This window comes from Centropristis striata, chromosome 13, assembly GCF_030273125.1.
Source record: "Centropristis striata isolate RG_2023a ecotype Rhode Island chromosome 13, C.striata_1.0, whole genome shotgun sequence".
Taxonomy (NCBI): Eukaryota; Metazoa; Chordata; class Actinopteri; order Perciformes; family Serranidae; genus Centropristis; species Centropristis striata.
Window position 1 is genome coordinate 31,785,944 of NC_081529.1, and position 26,912 is coordinate 31,812,855.

At 39.3% G+C, this 26,912-nt stretch overlaps 1 pseudogene; it reads left to right on the forward strand.

Moving 5' to 3' along the window:
* Positions 1-7,664: 7,664 nt before the first annotated feature.
* On the forward strand, positions 7,665-25,876 carry LOC131983429 (nuclear GTPase SLIP-GC-like; annotated as a pseudogene).
* The last annotated feature ends 1,036 nt before the right edge of the window (positions 25,877-26,912 follow it).

Sequence of the window (26,912 nt, forward strand, 5' to 3'; positions counted from 1 at the left end):
TCACCGCCGGTGATCTCGCTCCGAGCCGGGGGACAGCGGAGCCCCCAGAGACCCGCAGCAGCTTGTTTATTGCCCATAAAATCAGTGGATGTGTGTGGCAGAATGACATGAGGGGGAATAAAGCGTGAAAATAAATAATCTTGCAGAAAGCGAGAACTGGAGAAGCAAAGCAGCAGCAACACTCTCTCACAGACACACACACAACAAACATCCATTTCTGTTGCTCTACTACGTCATCTGGTATAACTGATCTGATTGGCTAAGAGCTACCTACAGACGCTTTTGATAGACATTCTAAGCACCCAATAAACGGCTCTGGAGGATCGTAAACCACACCTCCTCTACGGAGAAATGCATTGAAGGTGTCCAGACCTAATCTCAAATGAGATTTGGTCTGGTGTTAGCCAGGCTAATAAAAGGCAATAACCTCTCAACAAAAACACATATTTTGTGAGTATCACATATAGAGTAGCCTAATATCAATGTAAACACACATGATGTACAGATGTATGAATAATAAAGGGAAAACGTGTGTGTAGGTGTATTACATGATATACATAAATTCATACAGAATTAACTTTTTGCATAAAGTACACTAAATGCCAATATGTATCCTAAACAGTTTCATGCTTGTATGAAAACGTAGGCCCATATATATTAGGTTTAATTTAAAGCACATCGTCACACTGTTAAAATAATCGCCTAAGTCCTTTTTTGTCAAAATTGCCTACGTCCTCAGTTGATCAGATCATGTGATTTTACCCCTTTAACACAATGGCCTATGTCAAGCCAGGCCACTCCTCCGGAATTGCCGCAAATTCAATGGTGAATATGGTTGTGACTGGTGTTTGCATCCTGGCATGATGGTTAAAAAAGGCCGTGGATCCATGAGGTCCTATCCATATGATGAACAGAAACAAGTAGCCAGGTCAAATGAAATGTTTAGGGATAATGTGATGCAGGCTGAAGGGTCTGATAATCCAAAAAAAGGAGTAAAAGGCTTGTCCTTGCTTTCCATACTTCCTGTGTTTGACATTGTTTTTGGATTTGTACCCGACTACATGCACTCTGTTCTACGTGGTGTTACCAAACAACTCATGTCTCTGTGGTTGGACCCAGTCAACTCTCTGAAACGTTGGTACGTAGGCCAACAGATTTCCCAAATGGACTCACGTCTTCGAAGTCTAAAGCCACCGTTTGAAAAAAAACACAGATACCCTCGATCCCTAAAGTGTAGAGAATATTGGACAGCATCAGAGTGGCGAGCATTTCTTTTATTTTATGCTATTAGTGTTTTGCCTGGTATCCTGTAGCCTACATATCTGAACCATTATTTTTACTTGTCGTTTGGAATTCACATTCTGCTGCAAGAATCGATATCACAACATGACCTACAGCTGGCCCATGAGTCCTTGGTGCGCTTTGTAGAAGACATGAAAGTACTTTATGGTGAAGAAAATGTGTCTTTCAACTGCCATCAGTTAATCCACTTAACTGAAAGTGTACTGAACTGGGGGCCTCTCTGGGCAACATCAGCATTTAGTTTTGAGGAAAACAATGGATATTTAAGGGCACTTCTTAAGGGCATAAATCCTAAACATCAACACATTTGCCAGAGGTTTATTTTATGGCAGCACATACCCAGACACTTCAGTTCTTCAGTGTTTCAGAAACAATCTGATTTTGGTGAGTTATTAGCCAAGCTCACACCAGAGAAAGATGGCAGTGTCTCTGACAGACCCCTTGGAAAATCAATCTATCTGGATCTCACAGGATCCACAAAACAATCGATAGAAGAGCTCCTACATCGACCAGTTCTTGTCAAATCAGTAGAAGCTTATGACAGCTTCACTCACGGACACACTGTTTATCACTCTGCAAACTGTAAAGAGTCAGACAAGACAGGCTGTGTTGTTAAACTTAAAGATGGCTGCTGTGGAGAAATACAGTTGATCATTGTGGTCCACCTGTATGACATCACACCTGGAACACTGTTCAGCGAGATGCATCCTAACAATACGTCTAAGACGATCTTTGAAAGAGTTGAAAGGACAGAAAAACCGAAAGCTTTCCTCTTAGAGGATATCAAGTGTAAATGTCAGTTTGTGAGTGGTTGGCTTGTGCCTGTACCAAACATATACGAGAGATATTGAAGTCACTAAAGCGTTTGCAGTAGTGATGGGACGGACTGTGCCGAGGCTTCGGAGCGCGGGTCGAGAAATTGTCTTTTATGAAGCGTATCGAGGCTTGTTTCTTTAAGGGCGAGTGACGTCATTGATGACGTGTGAAGCCTCGATGGTTCTGGGAATTTTTCGAGTGTTGCCGTGATTTATGAACAATATATAAAGCGCAATGGATCTCCACAAAATTGAGTCAAAGCACAGTGGCAAAAATATTGTTTGATAAAAATTAATAAAGTCATCATCATCATCATCATCATCACCCCATCAGCACAATCACTGTCTAATCTTTGGAAAACACTGCGACAGTTTTAACATAAACATCTCATGTCCTATTGGATTTATTCAAACATTGACTGAAATTATACTGACATGTTTTTGTTTTTTTACATTAATAGACTCTTATCATTACCCACACAGTAATCAAAAACAAATGAAATAACTGAACCACACATAATCAAATTAAATTGTTCTTGGCAGTGATTATTCTCAAGCTGACACTGTTGCAGACAGACAAGAGGCCAATAATAAATAATAATAATTCATTTTATTTAATAGGGCGCCTTTCAAGGCACTCAAGGTCGCCTTACAACATGGAAAAAACAAAAAACAAGCAGAACATCATACATATCATACAATCTAAACAAATCAGAATATTTACAAATACATTACAATTAAGGAGGGGAGTTTGTGCGGAGTCAAATGGAGTGGGCGAGTCTGAACAGGTAGGTCTTGAGTTGTGATTTGAATTGATTGAGAGATGTGATGTTGCGAAGGGAAGGGGGAAGGGAATTCCAAAGCAAGGGAGCAGAGCGACTGAAAGCCCTGCTCCCCATGGTAACCAGACGGGCAGGGGGGACAGAGAGGTGGGTGGAGGAAGAAGATCTGAGTGGGCGGGCGGGTGTGGCAATGTGGAGGAGGTCAGAGAGGTATGGAGGGGCGAGGTTGTGAATGGCCTTGAAGGTGAGCAGTAGAGTCTTGTACTGGATGCGGTGTGTGATGGGGAGCCAGTGGAGCTGCTGGAGGACTGGTGTGATGTGGTGACTGGATGGGGTCCTTGTGATGATGCGGGCTGCTGAGTTCTGTACCAGTTGTAGTTTGTGAAGAGTTTTTTGCGGAAGTCCAAACAGGAGAGAGTTGCAGTAGTCAAGACGGGAGGTGACGAGACTGTGAAACAGGATGGCAGCTGTGTGGGGTGTAAGAGAGGGGCGGAGGCGGTTGATGTTACGGAGATGGAGGTAGGCTGAGCGGGTTATGTGACTGATGTGTGAGGTGTATGAGAGTGTGCTGTCAAGGATGACACCCAGACTCTTTACCTTGGGGGATGGAGAGATGTTGGAATTGTCTATGGATATTGTGAAACTGGGAGATTTGGATAGGGTGGTTTTTGTGCCAATGAGTAGAATTTCTGTTTTGTTGCTATTCAGTTTCAGGAAATTGGATGAAAACCAGGACTGTATTTCGAGGAGGCAGTCAGTGAGGAGGGGGGGAGGGAAGGTGGACTCAGGTTCAGTGGAAATATGGAGCTGGGTGTCATCCGCATAGCAGTGGAAGTTGATGTGATGTTTCCGGAAAATGTAACCAAGGGGGAGTAGGTAGATGATGAATAAGAGGGGTCCCAGGACAGAGCCTTGGGGCACCCCAGTGGTGACTGGGAGTGGTTGTGATGTGAATGATTTGAGTTGTATGAAGTGTGAAGTGTGTGCGGCCAGAGAGGTAGGATTTGAACCAGTTGAGGGGGGTGTGCGTGATGCCTATGGAGAGGAGTCTGTCAAGGAGGATGGTGTGTGAGATGGTGTCGAAGGCCGCACTCAGATCAAGTAGGATGAGGATGGAGAGGAGACCGGAGTCAGCTGCGAGGAGGAGGTCGTTGGTGACTTTGAGTAGTGCAGTTTCAGTGCTATGGAGAGGTCGGAAGCCGGACTGGAATTGTTCAAAAATGTCATTGTGGGAAAGGTGGGAATGGAGTTGAGTGGCAACAGTTTTTTCCAGAATCTTTGACAGAAATGGCAGATTGGAGATGGGACGGAGGTTGTTGGGGTCGTTGGGATTTGCACCAGGTTTTTTTAGTATTGGGGTGACAGCAGCTGTTTTGAGGGGTGATGGGACAATTCCAGTAGTGAGAGAGGAGTGGATTATGTGTGTGATGAGGGGGGCCGGAGAGGGAATGGTGGCTTTGACAAGAGTAGTTGGAAGGGGGTCTAAGCGGCAGGTTGATGATTTTGATTTCTTGATGGTATCAGTAATTACAGAGAGTGGGGGGAGGGTAAATGCTGAGAGAGTGTGGGAGGGGGGCACAGATGGAAATAACGGAGATGAACTATGAGAGGCACTGGGAGCAAGTTGCTGGTGGATGTTGTGGATTTTAGTAGTGAAAGAGGATAGAATAGTGTTGCAGGAGGCGGTAGAGTACATCTGTGGTGGTAGTGAGTCCGGAGGTTGAGTGGTGTTGCGGACGAGTGAAAAGAGGGCTCTTGAATTGCCATAGTTGGAACTGATTAGATCTGCGTAGTATGTGGATTTGGCCTTGGTAATGCAGTTCTTGTAGTGGAGTATGTGGTTATGATAGATTTCCTTGTGAACAGTTAGACCAGTCTTATTGTAGAGGCGTTCCAGGCGGCGTCCTATGAATTTGAGTTGTCTGAGAGCGGGCGTGAACCACGGTGAGGAGCAGGTGAAGGTGACAGATCTGGTTTTGAGTGGGGCGAGATAGTCCAGGAGATTATGGAGACTGTTGTTGTAGTTGAGGACCAACTCATCAGGGGTGGAAAAACTGTCTGCATTGGGGAGGGAGTCGATTCCAGAAGAGAATCACAAATAGTTGAAATGACAATACAGATTTTGACCAGCAGGGGGGTTTTATCTGAACATGAAGCCTCGAGAAATTAACCTTTTTTTGGACCAATTGGATGAAAAGCTTCAAGGCTTCATGGAGCTTCATCCGGCCATCACTATTTATGTTTGTTTATTTTTTCAAACTAATCCTAACCCTCCCCCTGAACGCAGCAGAGTAGCTGGATTATAAGAGGCTAATGTTCAAACTGATTAACTTTAGTGTTTGTTAATATGTAACTACTTTTATTACTGACTTGACTTCTGATCTATTTGGTTCACTAATTAAACAATCAATATAGTACATATTGATTGTATTTCTGCCTGAAACTATATGGCATATCTTGATCTAAATGGTGTTCTTGCTCATTTTGTAAATTTTATGAAAATCAATGTTAACACTAATGTATAAATACTAAAATGACTTTGCTGTATTGTGATACACTTATTACTGAAATAACTACCTGTAAAGCTTGTTTACTTTCTTATTTTTTTTAAATACTCAGATTATGATAGAAAGATATGTGTCAGTAAAATGTTGCATATTGTGAGTGCTCTTCTTGCTATTGAATTATGTAGCCTGTAACATAGTAACTGTAACCAAGTACAACATTATAATTAAAGTCTCACTGTTTGAAATGTGGTTGTAAAAGTCCTTATGTCTAACAGTGGTACACTCACCTTACCGTACATTATCATTAATCACTGACTCTTCCATGCACAAATGTTACCTGCACACTGTGGAGACAAATCAAAACACCTGTTCAGCAAAGAGTGTAAGTGATTAAATCTGAAGGCTTACTCAGTGTGAGTTAGGTCACAGTCCAACTGAAAGGTTTTATATCACAGTTCTCTGAGGTCAAAAATTAGTTTCTGGTTAATGTTTAACATCGGTGTGTGTGTGTGTGTGTGTGTGTGTGTGTGTGTGTGAGTGTGTGTGTGTGTGTGTGTGTGTGTGTGTGTGTGTGTCTGTTTTTTGTGTGTGGCTTGACCATTAATTATTTATCACTTCACAGACGAAGGATAAACTTTGATCCATATACATTTAGATATCTCATACTTTACAGGTTTTTGTTTGTTCAGAGATTAAAACTAATTTTGAAAGATGAAAAATTATCCTTATGATGTTCTTTTCTCTCAATTTTCTCAACAAACAACAACAAATTAAGAGCAATACTCCTGACAGTGTGGTAGTGACAACACATTCCTGAAACTTTTAAGGCAGCTTATCTTATGTTTCTCCATAAATTCTTAAATTAATCTGAACACTTTGTTCCCAGAAAGTCTCATATGTAGCTTTCAGTGCTGTTCAGCAGATTATGGGAGGAGCTACCGTGTGCACACCTTTGACAGAGTAGTTTAATAGAACAAATAAGTTTCCATTTCATTTTATGGGTTGGGTCTGACTGTCGAGAGGGAGATCCGTGACGGAATCGTCTCGCTCGCTTCACAGCCGGAAGACAAACATTTATAAATGTAGATATTTTCATATTTACACTTTACAGGTAAGGTTTTTTTTTAAAGATTAAAAGATAGTGTAAGAAATAATTTGATTCGTCTTTCTTTTTCAATCTCTCTGTCTGTCTCTGTTGTCTGTCTCTGTGCCTGACGCAGGTCACTATCAAAGGTCAATATCAAATGCATGCGTACGTGTGTGTGTGTGTGTGCCCTCTCTCTATGCATTTATGTATGAATCATGCAATATGCTTTTGATACAATGATCATGTGCTAATATTGTTTTAAAACAATGATTATGTTTGTGTGTTATTTTGGTTTAGAAACTGTGATTACTTTAAATACATATATTCCATTTGCTTAAACTGATTAAGATTCTATAATCTGTGTCTCCAAATTATATCTGTAAGACATAACAAGGCAGAAGGTTTTGTTGAATGTTTTGGAGAACAGGACAGGTCAAGGACACAGTGTGAAGGGCAGTGAAGATTGTTGCGCGGTGACATGATGTGTCTCTGTATTGATTAAAACTGACGAATCGGCGGATCCAGAAGGTGGAACTTCCTGGAAGAAATCCACCTTCATGATTAGTAAACCATTGTTAGATATAAAAGAGGGTTCGAGGGACAGAAGGGGGGTCAGACCTCATGAACTGATCCGCCTTTATCATGTAAATCTGGGAAGTGAGTTTTGAACCCAGAGACTCTGTAACTGCACATTTCTTGACGTATTGTAATAAAAGTATGTTAAACTGAGAACTTGGACGTCTCCTGCTCATCATTCCCCATCAAACAATCTGCATAGAGAAATAGGTGAGGATTTTCTGTTGGTGTCAGAAAAATAGCTTGAGGAAACCTTTAAAATTGAATTATCTAACAATAGAGATTAAAACTATTTTTGATAGATAAAAAACGATGCCTATAATGTTTTCTCTTAATTTTCTTAACAAAAATATATCCAAGATATATCAAAACCACGCATTTAATATTTACAACAAGCTAAATGTCTGTATGACGCATTCACACTGGTAGGAAAGTAATGACACACTTACAACCCTTTTTTTCTATCTTCTTCTTTTTGTTACTTCCTTTGTCTGTAATAATAACAGATCAATTATTGATCATAACAGTTTAAATGTCACGTAGTCATTGTTGATTAAAACATTATGTGTTTATCCTCCAGTTGCTGTTCTTGATCATGGATGATTTTGTTCGGAACAAATTAACTGAGTGGGGTCTCAGCAAGTGGATAGACAAATTTAAAGGTAAAGTATTACTGTGCTGGTTTGTTGTTAACCTTTAACATTAATACTAATCCTGGCAATTCTTGTTTATGTGTCTCAAAAAAACGCTCACGCATTTTTCACACCTTATATGATAGATTTCTGCGGCAAAGATTCAACTGTATAGGCTACTTTTTTTTTTTTTTTTTTTTACAGATGAGGGCATTGACGCGGAAAGTCTTTACTGTCTCCATGATCAAGATATCCCTGATTTGATCCCGAAAGTGGGACCAAGGGTAAAATTCAGAAAGAAACTCCGGATGTTAAAGGTAAAGTCCTGTACTTTGAAGACAATTACAAAACAGAGACAAATAATATCATTGACATCAATAGTATTTATTATCATCTTAACAGTTCTTAACTAAAATGGATTTGCAACTTTTTCCTTTTGTCACTAGGAACAAATCACAGCATATCCAGAAACAGTTGATTCCTCTGTTCAAGTAAGTTGAATAAAGTTTCAAACAATTCACTGTATTCATTCATACAAGGCACCATCTGTTTTATGTGCAGATGTTGTTATCGCTACATTTAACATTATTATAATTATTATTGTTTATTATTAGGGCCACGGGGCAGTCGCACCGAGCACTACTGTTATACTGGATTTTTTCTTCTTCCTCTTCTGGACACAATTTCTTCCCGCAACTGGTCCTACAACTCGAAGAGTACAAATTATATATCAAAACGTGCGGTTTGATCGAGATCAGTGTGCTATTACTTTTCTATACGGAATACGACTTACGTCCCGAAAAACTGCCCAAAATTTTGCATTGAAGTGAATGGGACAGCCGGGAAAAAAAATTAGTAGCAGTAGACACAACTCTTGTGTATTGGTGTATTAATCCACGTTTCGATAGGTCATATAGTTTTTTATCAATCCCTGTTCAATGACCATGATCATTTTTGGAGAAATTCTGAGATTATAATGGGTGTGTATTGCACGGAATGTTCGTGTCACAGTATGTGACATCATCGCCAGAGTGTAGAGGGAGAGAAAAAATTGTCAAAAAATAAATTTTAAAACTGCGCTCGAGGCCGCAAATTCCACTCTACAGAAATAATTTATACATAGAAATGTAGGAAAATTTGTCTTCTCACTCACAATCCCCTGGTAAAGAGTTATAGTTTGGGCGTAGGATGCACATATGCGCCACCAACACGCACCAATAGCCTCATTGGCTCCCATATTAAAAATGCAGGAAGATTTCTGTAGAAAAGCATATTTAACAGTTTTTCAGATCGCTCTTACAAAGCTATTTCTTCATTTTTCTTCACAAAAAACATATGTAGACGTTCAGGAAGAACTCAGGGCGCTCAAATGAAGTCGGATCAATGATAGGTATTATGGTTTTGCCAAAAATGATTTCTGTTCGAGGCCAGAAATTCCGGTCTGTCCACCTCTGGCTGCTGTCATTGTTCCGGTACATTCAGGTGGCAGTTAATTCTGTTGATTGATTTGACCTGATTGCCTTTGATGTAATTACAGTTACAGATACACGCACACACACATGCGTGCTTACGCGTGCACACTCCTCCAGATACACATGCTTCACACACACACACACACACGTAACTCTATGTGATTTTCGTTACACACACACACACACACACACACACACACACACACACACACACATTTTGAGGTTAAAGGTCATAGGTTGCTGTATAAATAAATACTTAAAAAGGAATGCTTGTTGTAGGTGTGCTCCTTGTATATAATACTGTATAGTATCATCACATTACTAGTATTAATTGTTTGAAATCTCTGAAGAATCTCATCATACACACCGGCAGTAGCCCCCGTGGCCCTTTCAGAATTTCCCCTGAGGAAATTTTCTAGTTTATTATTGTAATAGTAGTAGTAATTTATACCTCTGAATCTAAATGCCTGTGTTGGGGTGGACTGTTGAAATAAAAGACAAGAGACAGAGAGACATTTTGTCTTGTTAAATTTGAACTGACCAGGTGAAATTAGGTTACAAATACCAAATAGTATTATATGTGTTTCTCCTGGGAAATAATTTGCTTTTCTTTTGTTTAAATTATTTAATTGTTTTATTAAATTACACATGGCATTCATGTTCTCAGTTGTATTGTGATGAACATATGTGACTTTCTACACTTGAACTTATTCAATAAGTGTGGTGGTGAAAGATGATTAAAGAATTTGATAAAAAGGTACAAATATGTAGCCTGGCTAACACCAGACCAAATCTCATTGGAGATTAGGTCTGGACACCTTCAATGCTTTTCTCCGTAGAGGAGGTGTGGTTTACGATCCTCCGGAGCCGTTTATTGGGCGCTTAGAATGTCTATCGAAAGCGTCTGTAGGTAGCTCTTAGCCAATCAGATCAGTTATACCAGATGACGTATGTAGAGCAACAGAGATGGATGTTTGTTGTGTGTGTGTCTGTGAGAGAGTGTTGTTTGCTGCGTTGCTTCTCCAGTTCTCGCTTTCTGCAAGATTATTTATTTTCACGCTTTATTCCCCCTCATGTCATTCTGCCACACACATCCACTGATTTTATGGGCAACAAACAAGCTGCTGCGGGTCTCTCAGCGGCTCCGCTGTCCCCCGGCTGGTAGCCAGATCACCGGCGGTGACCGGCGGTCTCACCGGCTCGGCGCAACGAGCCGCCGAGACCGCCGGTGCGGCGCTAATAGTCCCGCTACCGGTGATCTCGCTACGAGCCGGGGGACAGCGGAGCCGCCGAGAGACCTTTCGCCTTTCAACTTTCGCTCTAAACTATTTAAAACACCATCTACAGCTAAAGAGAGTTTCGGGTCTGCAGCAGCCATGTTGGATCCGGAAAGCTTCCAAGTGCCGAGTAGTACGCGTCATCGTCTCACCGTCCCTCCCCGCTCTGTGATTGGATCCCTAAAACAGGGCTAAGAATCCCTGCTAGTTTCCAGACCCCGCCGCAGTTCGAAATTAAATTCGAGCGCGCAAGGCAGTCTGGGTATACTCAGGCTAACAAATATGTACATTTTACTGGTGTAATAAGATTCACGGAGCTTTGGATCCAAACTAGATGGCATAGACAGCCGCCTGGGTAAGATGGCCAGCTCTGTCGCTGCTCTGGAAACCAACGTGTCCGAGGTGAAGCGAAATGTGGCTTCCAACACCACACGGATGGAAGAGGCTGAAAACCGCATAGCATCAGCAGAGGATCAACTAGAGAAAAGCCAGACGGAGCTAACCAATGCTGTGAAAAAAATCGGCTACCTGGAGTCGAAAGCTGAGGATATGGAGAATCGGAGCCGAAGGAAGAACTTGAGGTTGTTTGGACTCCCGGAGGGTGCCGAAGGCAGCCGACCGCTGCTGGAGTTCATTAAGGACATGTTACCGCGCTGGCTAGACTTGAACGCCGACAGATCCTTCGTCCTGGAGAGGGTCCATCGCACCTTAGCACCGCCGAAACCAAATCAACACAGAGCGGTTCTCATTCGGTTCCTGCAATTTCAAGACCGGGAGTTTGTTTTCCGCTCCACCAAGCAGCGCACCATTACGCATGAAGGGAACCGGCTGTTCTTCGCACAGGACCTCTCGGCTGAGACGATGCGGCAACGGCGCGCATTTGACGCGGCCAGGAAGGTGTTCGTGGAGAGAGGGACTTTCCGCGGATTCCAGTATAATCCATGCAAGATGAGGATCCTCTACAGGGGGAAAATACACCTGTTTTCGTCACCGAAAGAGGCAGAAGACTTCCGCCGCGAACACGTTGGAGAGGACTGAAGGTGGCAGTGGAAACTATTTGCTTGCTTACATAAGTCAGCTGGCACCGGCTGACTTACAGGTATGAAACGAAAACCAGACTGAGACTCAGAAGACATTTTTTCCTTTTCTTTTACTTTCCATTTCTTTCAGTCTGCATTATTTCCATTATATAAATATTATTATTTCCAGCATCCTGTTGTATTTTGAAAATGCTCGGTATTTTTTGCCGTCAGGATAACTGTAGTCGATAACTCAGTATTTTGTTTATTTACATTATTTAGCCAGCAGGTGTCAGCTGTGTCACTGGTACACTTAACTGGACCCAAGAAGATTTCTTTTTTCTTCTCACAGGATTTGCTTTGTTTTGCTAAAAAAAAAAAAAAAAAAAGCTCCTCAACCTCTATTATTATTTTAGAAGATGTCTATACTGCCAGATTGACTTTATCATTCTGCTTACTTTCATTTGAAAAAAAAATAATTTTCATCTTAAAAAAAAAAAAAAAAAAAAAAAAAGGATGTCACTGCCTGCTTAAGAGGTATAAAACTATCCTGACTGGGTCCAAGAGAATCGAGTTGTTTTCAAGATATTCTTTCTTGGAATGAGAAATACCTCATCAACTTCTATTGTTTTTGAAAGGAGTTTATTAAGAGGAGGTTTATGTCAACTGAGTTTTCTATAACAGCTCTGGTTGCTTTTGAAACTTGATTTGAGTCTTAAAGAACATTTTACTATTCAATATTGGCGTTCAAAATAGTTGCTACTCTGATGTTATTATTAAGCCATGAGGGTTAAATACGAAATGTTTCAATAGACTACGAGGTGCACGGCTGATGGAGACCATTGGCTGCTTGCAGGGTTAGGTTTGCACAGTTTAGCTGCTCCTCCATAGGGTGGATCAGTATAAGCCCCAAAAGTTCTTGTAGTGAGTAAGGGGAGGGGGGTTCCAAGGGTTCAAATGTTCTTATGTGTAAGTTTTTATGTGTTTTTTGTTTTCTTTTATGTGTGTCAGGGACTCAGCACAGCAAAAATACCTTTAATGACTTCTCCTTGTAAAACCAACAAATTCTATACATGGAACAAACTAACACCCTGAATACCTCTGACATTAAAATCACAAGCTGGAATGTTAGGGGTATGAGGAAGCCAAGAAAATTGAAACAGGTCATAAACAGGATTAAAGAGCTCAAGTCCAAAATAATTTTTATTCAAGAAAGCCATTTGACAGCCTCTGATATTAAATTGGTTCAGAATAGATGGACTGGTCAGGTAATATACGCATCATACAACAATTATGCTAGGGGTGTACTTATTCTTATTCACAGAACTATACCATTTCAGACCACAAAAACCATTCAAGACCCAGCTGGAAGGTATGTTATTACTCAAGGTCATATTTTATCTGTCACATTAAATCTAGTAAGTGTATATGGGCCAAATGAGGATAATCCAAAATTTTTTGAAGATCTGTTTCTGACCATGTCCACTTTACGAGGATCTTATATAATTGGGGGAGACTTCAATTGCGTTTTAAACCCAGTAAAAGACCGATCTACAGGCTGTGATACCTCTAAGGCACAAACTAGAAAATCATTGAAACAGTATATTGTGGATTTAAATCTGGTTGAAGTATGGAGAGAACAGAATCCTGGTAAAATAGAATACTCCTGTCACTCAGGTGTTGGTAAATCCCGTTCTCGCATTGACTATTTTCTCGTCTCAAGGGAGCTTTTATCAAGGATTAAAAGTTGCTGGTATGATAGTATCATAATTAGCGATCACGCTGCTATTTCATTAAGTATTCTTATAACAAAACTCGTACACAGTCCCCCTAGCTGGAGATTTCAGGTTTGGTGGCTACATAACCCTGACTTTGTTAAACATATAGGAACTAAAATAGATGGCTACTTTGAAATCAATACGGATCAAACCAGCGCTAGCACAAGGTGGGAAGCATTTAAAGCATACATAAGGGGGGAAATTATTAGCTATACAAGCTCCAAAGCAAAACAACGAAGAATAGACATGGAAAATTTGGAAAAGCAAATAAAATCCATAGAGACAGATTTAAATAAAAGAGACAACCCAACAAAAGAAAAAGAACTGTTAGTTTTGAGAACCAAATACAATAAATTATCCGCAGACAAAGCTGCAAAAAGCCTGTTGTGGCTGAAGCAATCCTATTATGATCAAGGGGAAAAAGCGGGGAAACTTTTGGCATGGAGAATCAAAAAAATGCAGTCTGATAGAGCAATTAATACTATAACAACTTTGTCAGGAAGGCTAACAGTAGATCCAACGGAAATAAATAATTCTTTTAGGGAATTCTATGAACATTTATATAGATCAGAATGCTCTCAAGCCTCGGAAGAAAGGGACAAATATCTTGATAAGTTACAATTTCAGACACTGACAGAAGATGTAAAAGGAAAGTTAGATAGTGATTTAACAATTGAAGAGGTATCACAGGCTATCCAAAATGTTAACAGTGGTAAAGTATCAGGACCTGACGGCCTGCCAATAGAATTTTACAAAACATTCAGAGAAAAACTGCTTCTCCCACTCTTAAACATGTTTAACGAGTCCTATCAAAATGAAACTCTTCCACCCTCTTTAAGGTTAGCAACGATAACCCTGATCCTGAAACCAGGCAAACCCTCTACAGAGTATTCTTCATTTAGACCAATAAGTCTTCTTGGAGTTGACACAAAAATCCTCTGTAAAGCTCTTGCCATGAGATTAGATCCTCATATTCCACACCTGATTCATAATGATCAAAACGGTTTTGTACAAAAACGCCAAGGATTCCACAATACTCGAAGAGTACTTAACATTATACATGAAAAATTTGACACTAAGGATGCGGCAGTACTATCACTGGATGCTCGACAGGCCTTTGACCGAATAGAATGGCCATATCTATTTAATGTTTTGCCTCGATTTGGTTTTGGAAATAATTTCTTGAAATGGATTAAAATTTTATATACTAACCCAACAGCCAGTGTCTTAACAAATGGTATGGTCTCTAAACCAGTTACCTTGGAACGGTCTACTCGCCAGGGATGTCCTCTGTCGCCGATGCTGTTCGTGTTGGCCATAGGGCCATTGGCTATGGCAATAAGAACACAGACAGGCCTGTCTGGCATCCAGCTAGGGGAACAGGAGCATCGAATTTCCCTATATGCTGACGACGTTATTATTTTTTTAACAAACTTATCTGTCAGTATCCCAAACTTAATGCAACAGATTGAAATATTTGGGCGATTCTCCGGATACACTATCAACCACTCAAAATCATCAATATTATTTCTGAATAAGGAAGAAAGACTGAAACCAATCATAAGAACCCCTTTTATTAATTCAAAGGAAGGATTCACCTACCTCGGTGTCAAAATTACCCCCGAAATTAAAACTATTGTCCCAACAAATTATGATCCGTTAGTGGATGAAGTGAAGGAAACATTGGACCGTTGGATGACATTGCCCATATCAATGATCGGCCGTATAAATATGATTAAAATGGCTATAGTACCAAAATGTTTATACCTATTTCAATCACTCCCCCTACCATTATCGAAAGGATTTTTTGACAAAATAAATAGCATCTTTAGTAAATTTATCTGGAATAATAATAAACCCAGATTGAGACTTAGACTGCTATACCTGCCTTATGAACGGGGAGGGTTAAGGCTCCCTAACCTGAAACTGTATTATTGGTCCGCACAGTTACGCTCTGCAATGTTTTATTTTTCAACGGAAGCTCCTCCATCCTGGATGAATATCGAACAGGCATCAGCACTAAATCTCCCATTAAAGCTGTATCTTTATGCTGCAGACCCAAAAAGACTGAAAAGAACAACAAAGAACCCTTTCCTCAAAAATACTATTGATATCTGGTATAAAGCGCATCAGTATATTCAAGACATTCCTCCCATATCCCAGTTCTCTCCCATATGGGGTAATACAAATTTCAGGGCAGGAAGAGCAGATGGCGGTTTTAAACTCTGGGCAGAAAGAAGTGTTGTGAAAATAGGGGACCTTTATATGAATGGTAATTTTCTCACTTTTGATCAGATGTGTCAGACTTATAACATTCCAAAAAAACATTTCTTCAAACATTTACAATTAAAACATTTCATACAATCAAAACATAAGCAAATGTTATCTAAACCGCCACCGCTATCACATCTTGAAAAACTTACAATTTCAAATTTATATGGGAGAGGTCAGATTTCTCTATTCTATACAGCTTTGATGTCATATGATAAGGAATCTAGTACTGACAGGCTTGAGGCATGGAGAGTAGATCTTCAAGAAGATATACATGAAGCTGACTGGGAAATGGCATGCTTAAAAGCTCAAAAACAATCAATCAATACTAGAATGACACTATTGCAATACAAGTGGTTGATGAGAACTTACATTACCCCGGTGAAATTGAATCGTTGGTGCCCTGATGTTCCAGATACTTGTATTAAATGTTTGGAAGGAAAAGGCACCCTGTACCATTGTGTATGGGAGTGTCCAAAATTAAATGAATACTGGGTGAAAGTTGTTGAGTATATATCTAGGATTGTGGGAGTGAATGTGCCCCACCAGGCAAAGCTGTGTGTACTGGGTATATACCCGGACAATTGTGTAGTCAGCTCTAAACAGTCAACTTTGATTGACTTTGGACTCCTGCAGGCCAGGAGAATGATAGCTCTATCTTGGAAAAAAATGGATATACCTTCAATAAACGTGTGGGTGAAGGAGATGGCATCCTCTGTGGTGCTGGAAAGACTGACTTATATAACCAGAGGAAAAGCGGAGGAATTTGAAAAAGTGTGGAGACCCTTATTGAACTTTCTTGCAAATCAGGGTGCGCATTCACCTTGACTCGGTTGTGAGGTGCTGAGTTGTTGCTGAGTTTGTTTTTTGTTTTTTTTTGTTTGGTTGTTGTTGTTGTTTTTCTCTCTTTTGTTTTGTTTTGTCTGGTTTTGTTTGTTAATTTACTTGTGTTATGTGGAATATGTGAAATGTGATGTATCTTTTTTATGAGAAATGTAACTTGGTGATCATGTTCCACTGCTGTCTATAAATGTGTAAAATTCAATAAAAATATTGTGGAAAAAAAAAAAAAAGATTCACGTTGGTGTTTTAGTTGTGGAACAGGTTTGTAAAGGCGTAGAGCAGAATGTGACAGACAGCTGAGCTGGTGGGATCTGTCTAGTCTAGTTATTGCCTAGTTAAGAGAGTATTACTTTTATCTGAAGTGAAAATGGGAGTATGAAGAAGCGACCAATTCTGCTCAGTTAAGGATGTTGAGGACATTACATTTCACAGGGATGTGATTATGAACATGCTGATCTTTGACTGAGGAATTGTCTCATTGGATCACAGTGTGTTGACTGAGGGGAAAAAGATGCTGAATGTGATCAGCTGTTCGTTCTATTTTAGACTTAAGTTTTCTGAGGCTCATCCCAGGTTGGATGAGAACAAAAATGAAGTTGAAGTTAATGAAATGAAATTGTGTGATCAAGCTGGTTGAATCCTGTTAGAGGACAGAGCATGAATACAATTTCTTTAATTTAAGGGTAAAATATTCCTGTTCATCCACAGGTTTCTGCATCCACCAGTGGCACAAGTGATAAAGGTGAGATATTTAGTATCATACTGATTACTGATTGATAACATGTTCATGTCAAGGCAGTGATATCTTGCTTTATCTAAAAAAAAATCCAATCAGGAAAGAGAAAGTTGGATCTTCAGGACCGGTCCAGCGAATGTCAGTCACCAACTACAAAACCACGACTTGACACTGAACCGGGATCATACTCAGGTATTTATAATACTTTCTAAATAAATACAACTTACTATAATGTTTTTTTAAAGACATTTAAATAGTCTAGCAAATCTTTGAAACAGAAAATAGTTCTCATTGACTGTCTTTTTAAATCTTATCAGGACACCTCAAACATTTTCCAAATGCCAGAATGTGAGGTATCCATAGTAACAAAGGTCCTAAATATATAACTTAACTGTGGCCTTTTTATCCAGTGCTAAGTTTCCATAGTATATGCCTGATGAAACACTCTGAGGCAACTTAAATTAACTTCACACATTTTTGTTTTGTTTCTTTGGCATAACAAAACATCTTATTGTGCATTACTGCTTACTTTTATTCTGACAGAAGGAAGCATACTGTCTGATGTGAAAACCATCATGAGACGTGTCCAGAAAAAACTGCCTAACCAAGACAACAAGCTCAACAACTTCCTCAAGTAAGTATTAAGTGTTGGTGCAGCAGTCTGTACCAGCCCTGTGACTGCCAGTGTTATGGCGTTCATGGTTTAGGCTGCAGTATGGGATTTATGGAAGAAATTATGAAAAAAAAATCTTTACAATTTCAATAGGGTTCTCAGTACCTCCGGTACCCCTAATTAGGGCTCTAAGCCCGAGTGGGCAAGATACAGCGGTGCGGTGCTGTATTGCGGTGCCCTATTGAAATGGTAAAGATTTTAATTTTCATCATTCCTTCCATAAATCCAATACTGCAGCCTAAACCATGAACGCCATAACACCAGTTTATTTACCTAAATGTTATAAATAATTCTTACTAAAGTTACATTATGCTTGAGTAGGATGTTCATAGATGGAGTCATTTTTTAGTTGTGTATTTTCCAAATGAATCAATTAACCCATATTTAACCTCTTGTAAAACAGGCAAAGCATCAGTGATTTGGAGACAGACAAGAGGGAGCTGGTTGGTGTCTTTGGTAAATCCAGGGCTGGGAAGAGCTCTTTGATAAATGCAATCATTGGAGAGAAGAATCTCTTGCCATCTGGAAGTTTCAATGCATGTACTTCAGTCATGATTAAAGTCGAGGCTAACAGGCAGAACATGAAGTACGAGGCACACATTGAGTTCATCACAAAAAAGGTAAAATGAGCTGAATATGATGGTTTCCTTGAGGCTATTTAAAAAGTTATGATATAGCTACAAAAATATATTGTTGTTGAGCTAACAATGCGCAATTTAATTTCACTAAGTAAAATTAATAATTTCATTTTTTAGGAGTGGAAAGATGAGTTATGGACCTTGCTGAAGTTCCTCAAGGATAACGCGGATCAGGAGAATGATGAGGATGATTGTGACACCGATGAAAAGCTGTCAGCTCTGTATGGAGAGGAATGGAAAAACAAATCTGCGGAAAATCTCATGGAAGACAAACACTTCAAAGAAATCCCAGAATTTCTCAATTCCCAGAGTAAGATTTTGACATGTGAAACAGTAAGTAAAAGTAACATCAGATATCGCTTCATTCTTGTCTGACTGTTAAACGTTTTGAATTCTGAGTTACTGAGATTTATGTTATTTACACCAGCTTATGTTAGGTTGGTTTAGTTCTACGGTAGTTAAACATATCATGTAAAAGTAAAATCAATATGTAAAGAATACTTAAAAAAAGAGGTCTTGACCCCAACTACAAACCCATATCATAAAAATCATAACGAGTATTGCCTTTATTTTGTTGTTTTTATTTATTGAGCTAAACACCTTTTTTTGTGCAGTTTGAAAAGTTATTTTTATGATTAACAGTTTCAAAATTAATACAACTGCTTTGACAAATTCCAGTAAAGTTCTGTTCCTGTTAGTGTTGAACAGGTTGGAAGACTGGGTTGACCTCTTTGTTACAAATAATAATATTACTTATTTTATTCAAACTGGCAACCTTATTTCCATGCAATTAAGTGTAACCTGTGGAATATTTTGTTTTTGTTTTGTTGAAGATATAACATCAAGTTTATTCTTAGACTTACTTCATCTGATGTTATTGTTTCTTGCAGGCTAAAGAGCTCTCTGAGAAATTGGTCAAAGACACAAGTGTCTCAAAATACGCAGAAGGCGGAGTAAAGAGGTGGTACTGGCCACTGGTGAAGTGTGTGACTGTGAGGGTGCCAAATAATAAATTTCTCCAGCACGTCACACTTGTGGATCTTCCTGGAAATGGGGACTGTAACAAGAGCAGAGACAAGATGTGGGAAGAGGTAATTTGTTCACATGCAATGCTGTTTATTGTTGTTGTGTTATCTGGAAACTGTAAAGTCATGTTTTTACAAAGCTGTTGATAGATTTTTCATTACAAACTTGCTATTATTTCCCTCCAGGTTGTTGGAAGTTGTTCTACTGTGTGGGTCGTGGCTGACATTAATCGAGCAGCAGTAGAGAAGGAAGCCTGGGAGATCCTGAAAAGTGCCAGCAGCCTCATGGGAAATGGTGGCGAGTGTCAGCGCATTGACTTTATCTGCACCAAGTCAGATAATATTGAAGACTGCGATGATCAGTAAGTGATTTAAGATGAAAAGTAGAAAGTTAAATAACATCCAGAATAGACACTGAGTCATACAGGGCCCAGGAGCTCATAAACACAAGTAAAAGTACATATAACTAGTTCAGGGGCATGAATATTCAAAGTCCCATACTATTTTGCCCCAACCGGCCCACCACAACTGATGACACACAAACTATCTTAGTGCTCTCCTGAACATGTAGACATACTAACCATACCACACCATATCCACACTACACTCCATGTAGGCTACATAAGACAGCCCTCATCCCAGAGTGTCAATCAAAACACAGAAAGACAGAATAATAATAATAATAATAATATTTTTTATTTGTAAAGCACTTTTCATTGTTAAAAGCAATCTCAAGGTGCTACAGAGTACAACAAGATTAAAAACAGGTTAAAAGGCCAAAGCACAACGATACATTTAATAAAAGGCTTTTCTAAAAAGAAAGGTTTTTAGGCCTTTTTTAAAAGAGTCTGTACTCGCCCATTGTATGGAGCTTTGTCCTGGGGGGGTGTAAGGTGTGTTTGTTTCCGGAGCGGAGGTTACGTGAGGAGGTTTGTGGTGTGAGGAGTACTTTGAGGTAAGGTGGGGCATTTCCATGGATGCACTGATGGGTGAGTAGGGATATTTTATAGTTGATCCTGGATGAAACAGGAAGCCAGTGGAGTGAGTGAAGGATGGGTGTGATATGGTCATATTTACGCACCCTCATCAGGACCTTAGCAGCGCTGTTCTGGATATATTGCAGTTTTTGTAGGCTCTTGCTAGGAGTCCCGATGAGGAGTGCGTTACAGTAGTCCAACCTTGAGGAGATAAAGGCGTGGACCAGTTGTTCTGCATCTGACAGACTGAGTGTGGGGCGGAGTTTGGCTATGTTTCGGAAGTGGTAGAAGGAGGTCTTGCAGAGATGTTTAATGTGGGTGTCAAAGGTGAGGTGAGTGTCAAATTTTACACCCAGGTTGGTGACTGTAGATGACAGGGGGATGTTTTGACCAGAGAAGGTGATGTGGGATTATGGGAGATGACCGGACCTGGTGTGGTGTGCCAACTAGGATAGCTTCTGTTTTTGAGCTGTTTAGTTGAAGAAAGTTTTTTGCCATCCACGCCTTTATCTCCTCAAGGCAGGTGCTCAGTGTTGATGAAGATGATGATGGTGATGATGATGATGATGATGATAGTGATGGACCAGTTTTTATATATAGTTGTGTGTCATCAGCGTAGCAGTGGAATGATATTCCATGCTGGTTTATGATACGGCCAAGGGGAAGAGTTTAGAGGGTGAACAGGGTGGGGCCGAGAACCGACCCTTGAGGGACACCACAGGTGACAGTCTGTGTCTCTGACTTTGCCCCTCCCAGGGAGACATATTCTGTTCTTCCAGCCAGGTAGGACTGGAACCTGGTAGAATGGATAACTTTCACTCTTAAATGAATGAATATATATAAATGCAATAACACACAGCACAACAAAGCAAGGCCATAGGCCTGCAGGAAAATATGGAAGAACACACAGTAACAGTACAGTAGAAAAACACCACTGCTCACTGAAAAGTACAGTATATATACTCAGGTTTCGATATTCTCAGGTTTTGAATCCATATATATATATATATATATATATATATATATAATTTCCTGAATGGCATGCCATAATATATATATATATATATATATATATATATATGTGTGTACTGTATATTTACAAACCTTCAGATAAATTGTCACACTTTTTTTGTTTTAAATTAAATGGTATGCTTGTTAGTAACAGTTACAGGCTTTTATTTAGAGGAGAGAAGTCTGCAAAAAAAATCCAAATTTCTGGTTTCAGTGTTTCAAATACTGTCTTAGGTGCCACTTAATACAAACCTTTTCTTACAGGTCAGCAGCTGTTCGTGATCGCATATTTAAAAGAAACAATCAAGCCAAGGAACAAGTGAAACAAAAATTCAGCAAACTAAACCGGGTTAAGGTGAGTTTTATCAAGTGACAGAAAATATAGCAAAATGATGTTCGACACCAGCAATCCTTCCTGATTTTTTTTTCCAGAAAGATTTCAGTGATGAATTTTTCGAAGTGTTCACAGTGAGCGCCAAAGAGTTTCTAAAAAATAAACATCTAGACGCAGATGACACTGGTAAGTTGAGGTGTCAATGAGCACTTAAATGTAAAGTTTTAATTTTGGTTTTAATTTACTTTAAATGCTTTAATTCAAAACAAAAATAATTAATTGAATTATTGACATGTTAGCATGTAGCTTAAATATGTAAAATAAAGACTGCATTCTTTTACAGAGATACCCAAACTTCAGGAAGTTCTGCAAGATCTCAACGACTGTCACTCAGAGACATTAAACTATGTGTCTGGAGCTCGTGGGATTCTCTCTCTGATTCAAGGGGCCAGTCGTAGACACGGGGTAAGATCAAGAAACAACACTTCTTTCATTATCTGTGTAATTAATATTGAGAGAATATAATAATATTCATAGCAAAATAAGACAACAGAAATAAACTGTGCTCAAATTCAGTGAAAACATGATAAAGTCAAAGAGAGACTTTGTACATTTAATTGACCAACTCTACAGAAATTTTAGGAAGTTGATTTCCTGATTTTTTTCCTTTTCCTTTTCTTGCTGAAGAAGCAGCGTAACCATAGAAAAAATAGAGGTTAAAATTATATGTGATTAAATAAAGGGAGCAGCCTAGTTTCATTGCTTTAAATCCTGAATGTGTTGTGTTTCATTTCAGGCTGACAAGACAGATGTGTGCAAAGAACTTGAAGAAAAGATGAAACATGAACTTGATAATGTCAGAAAATCCATGGAAGAGACTCACAGGTCTTTTGAAAGACGCCTCAGTGAGGGTGTCGAAAAATCCAAAAGTTCACGGGAAAAAAGCTTAAAGTCGGTCTTACATCCTGTACGTATTTGAATTATAATGACATCTAAACAACCGATTTTGCCCTTCATGTGAATCTGTTAACTGTATTGCATTATGTCTGTTGTCTTTCTTTCTTGTTTCAGCATAAGAGCAAGAATAAAGGTTTTCACACAACATTGAAGTCTATAGTTCATAACGGCGGCATACACAAACCAGAAGGAAAGAAAGAAATCAACCTGAACATGAAGTTGGCTTCATGTCTGACTGACAGCATTGATGAGGAATTCAAGAAGACCTTCCCGTAAGAAATTTCTTAGTGAAGACAAAAAAAACAGTGTTGGCACATTTTTACTATGGAGATGAAGTAACAAATGTTATGCTGAAGCCTACAGTTACAGTTGTGTTAAATAATACATATAAACAAATTACATTGAATGGAGAGCATTTTAACTTTTTTTTTCAGAAATGAAGGGAAAAGTGAACCATTTAATGGGATCATCAACAAGTTTTCACTTGGCACAAAGAGGATGATGGAAGAGGAGCAAAAGTACAAAGATGTTGAACTGCAACTCACATTTCTAAGCACAGAGGTAAAAGATCAGAATGGTACTATCTTATTCATAAGTCTATTTATCTGCTGTTTGTCCAGATCAGGGAGACTAAAGCAGAAGAGTAAGCATCTGTCCATCAGTTCATTTTCTTTTAATTTATCCGGGGCCAGTTTGTGGGGGCAGAAGGATCCCAAGACCTTCTGCTCCCCCTGGCTGCACCTTGACATCCTGTCCATAACAGCCTGAGCCAAGGTCTGTGCTTTAGCAACATCACCCTCCTTTCTGGCCATCTGCTGGTTCAGGAGACCCCTGGGCTAACCAAGCCCATAAGGCTTCCTTCTTAGGCTCGATGGCTTCCTTCACCGCTGGTGAATGGTTCTTAGGTTGCAGATGCAACAGGCACACCAGTCTACCAACCACAACTCCTAGCAGCTGCCTCCACAGTGGAGGTTTTAACATGACCCACTCAGGATTCGATGACCACAATCATTCCTAGGATCCACAAAAATTCTACTGGAGGTGGGAGTTGAAGACCTCATAGACTGAGGCCATTCCACTTCCACCATAGAATGAGTCTGTGATACCAGTGGTTAGCCTATGTCCTGCTGCCCAGCTCACATTGCACCCAAATGCCTATTCCTGCAGGTATTGGGCCTATGGCGCTATTCAGTACAGGGTGGCAAGAGCAATAAAAATAGTGTAGATGTTGCATGTTGCCAGTGTTTTTCTAGATAAACAGATCATGCTGGAAGAAGTTGTAAACAGTCAGTAAATACAAATGAACATTTATGTTTACTGTAAATGGAAAATTCTATAAATACAGTAAATGTTAGCAATGCAGATGTTGGGCATTTCCTTTGTCCTAATGACTGCTTTGAAAGAGCCAGTCAACATCCATACCAGCAAACATACACTCAATTCATAAATTCATGCCTGCTGTAAAGACACCCACACATCCTCAGTGGTGCCCCCCTGATGCCACACGGAGCCTTCAAACATTCAATTAGACTCATGAATCTGTATTTGGAGGCAATAACTAATAAGAAATGTGGATATGTGTAGGTAGAATGTATTGATTTTGGTGATAGCGTTTGTTAGCATGCTCAGTGTTGAGTCTAGTCTGTATGTCCAACCATCTGATTAAAATGTCACGACACAGCAGATTGGGAGGGAAAGCAGCTGTCAGATACAGACCAAAGATACAGTAAAATAAATGTTAACTATGCAGATTTATGAATGAATTTGAATAATTCACAGCAAAAAAAATTGTAATGGTTTGATTTTACTTGAAAATATGTTGATCCTGCTTTAATTTCTCTTTCAAAGGAAGAAATAATTAAGACAAAACTGAACAAAATCATCCGGGAGCGCAAGAAAATAATCTACAGCAGTCTGATGAGGACAATCGAGGAAGCCATGAAAGAATGCTATCAAAGTAAGAAAATCATGACGTAAAACCTGAGCTTTAATACTCAGTTACATTTATCACAACTGTGCAGAAGAGTTGACAACAATTAACTGTTTTACTGCAGGAGCAGCAGAATTTACAGGAGAGGGCTCACTGGACAATATGAGGAGAACAATTGAGGAACATGTACATAATTCAGGGAACATCATGTTTGAGAAGGCGAAAAATGAAATGTTGAACCAGCTGGACAACCTGAAGGTTTGTCACATTTTATAAAACGTCACACGATGATCTAGTAAAACACGCAGGGTTTTGATGTGCTGTGCTGTCTAATTTTAAGGGAAATATGCATCGGAAAGCTGCTTTTGCTATGACAAACACTCCAGGCAACTATTGTTCTCAGACAGAAATATACAAAATATTTTATAGCTACTAACATTAAAGCCCAGTCTGACCTCTCTGAACTCACATCTAAACAGTTAATTCATGTAGGATTCAGTTAATCTTGAACATGTTATAGCTGGGGCTCTTAAAGCCTCCCGCACTCCCAACCCATACTGCACACCTCGTGATATTTAACACCTTCCCTTTTTGTGAAGCCTATGGTGTCTATTTATGTTTCTTAGTTCCCTTTTTGAGGCCTTTGTGTATGTTTCTTACTGAAATAGCTGCACCCTGATTTAGTTCTAACCAATTTTCAGGAAAGGTTCAATAAGACCGCTTGATGTGCTGTCTTAACCTATAGACAAATAGAAGAAGTGAGCCTTGCTCATAATGAGGGCAGGATCTGCCCTCTCGACCAGGTGCAGTTCAATAGATGAAGTGAAACTTAAATGTTCGTTGAACACTCTTCTGCAAAGTCCATGAGGTTTTTTAACAAATAATAGTTTTAACACATCAGTTACAGCTAAGCTAAGCTAAGCTAAATATCCCTATCCTTCAAACACAATATTTGACAATAATTTGGTGCTAATTTAGATGGAGATCCTGGAGAAACTGGAGAAAAGAATGCAGGACTCAATCGAGCTGTCACTCAAGACAGATGGTGACTTGATCCCAGGTAAAGGAAATCTATCAAATTCAAATTTGATATAAAAATTACTGTAAATATCAAAATGGCATTACTAAGTCATCATTACTGTCTTTTTTAGGTGTTCAAGCGGAGCTTGAGATGGTGGAGAAGTACTACAATGAACTGATGTGAAGCCCAGGTGATGAACCTCTTGTTTGGTAAAACCTTTGTTTAAATGTTTACAAAATGTCCTGATTAATTTGCTGGTCTGAATGATGTAAATAATAATATGTTGTTTAATAGATCCACCGGGTCCAACAGCTGCACTGCATCCATGACATCTGCACAGGTACGTTTTAGTGACATGAAGCATTCAAAAAGGATAAATGAGATGACAGCTCTACTGTTTGTTACTAATATTCAGTGTTTGTCTCTCTGGTGGATGTTTCAGGTTTGCTCAGTGGAGAGAAACTGCAGAGGCCTGATCACCCACTGAAGGTTCCTGCAGGCATTAGAGAGGAGAGGCTTCTGGATTTAGTCTCAACCAGTTTTGTCAAGTTATTATCCCTGTTTTTTATATGTACTATTGTTGTTTGGTGGTGGTGAATTACATGTAGCAAGGTTTTAGATTTTCTGGTTTTGGTAGGACATTTTTGCCTTCAATGGATTAAAGATCAGAGGCAGAAATGTGTGGAGAAAGAAAGAGGGATGACATGCAGCAATCCCAATCAGATTTAAACATTGTGATTTTAATGTCTTAGCCATTAGGCCACTATGAAGTCCAAGAGACTCTGTTTTTAATGATTTAACAGGTTTTTAAATGTCTTCGTCAATATATTTTCACATTTTTTGTCCATGATTTATATTTTAGTAGTTTAGCATGCTGAAATTTCAATGATTTTATAGTCGTCCTGAACCTGGATTACAGTACAAATAGCAGGTTGGATTGGACATTTTTCCTTCATATTCAATGACAAAACTGTTGCTTGTTTGTTCATCCAAATATGAGAAATAAAGAGAACTAGATGATAGCAATAAACCTGCTTATCTTTACTGAACCATTGTGCTATTAATAGCTGCGACAGTGATGCTTGTATAATTTTCACCGTGTGTGTGTGTGTGCGTGCGCATCAGGCATTTCAACATGTTAAAATGTAATTTTTAATTAGATGAAATATTAATTGAACACATCTGTAAAACAGTTCTGAGATGTGACAAATATGTTAAAACATTGCAAAATTACATTTTGACAAGTCAA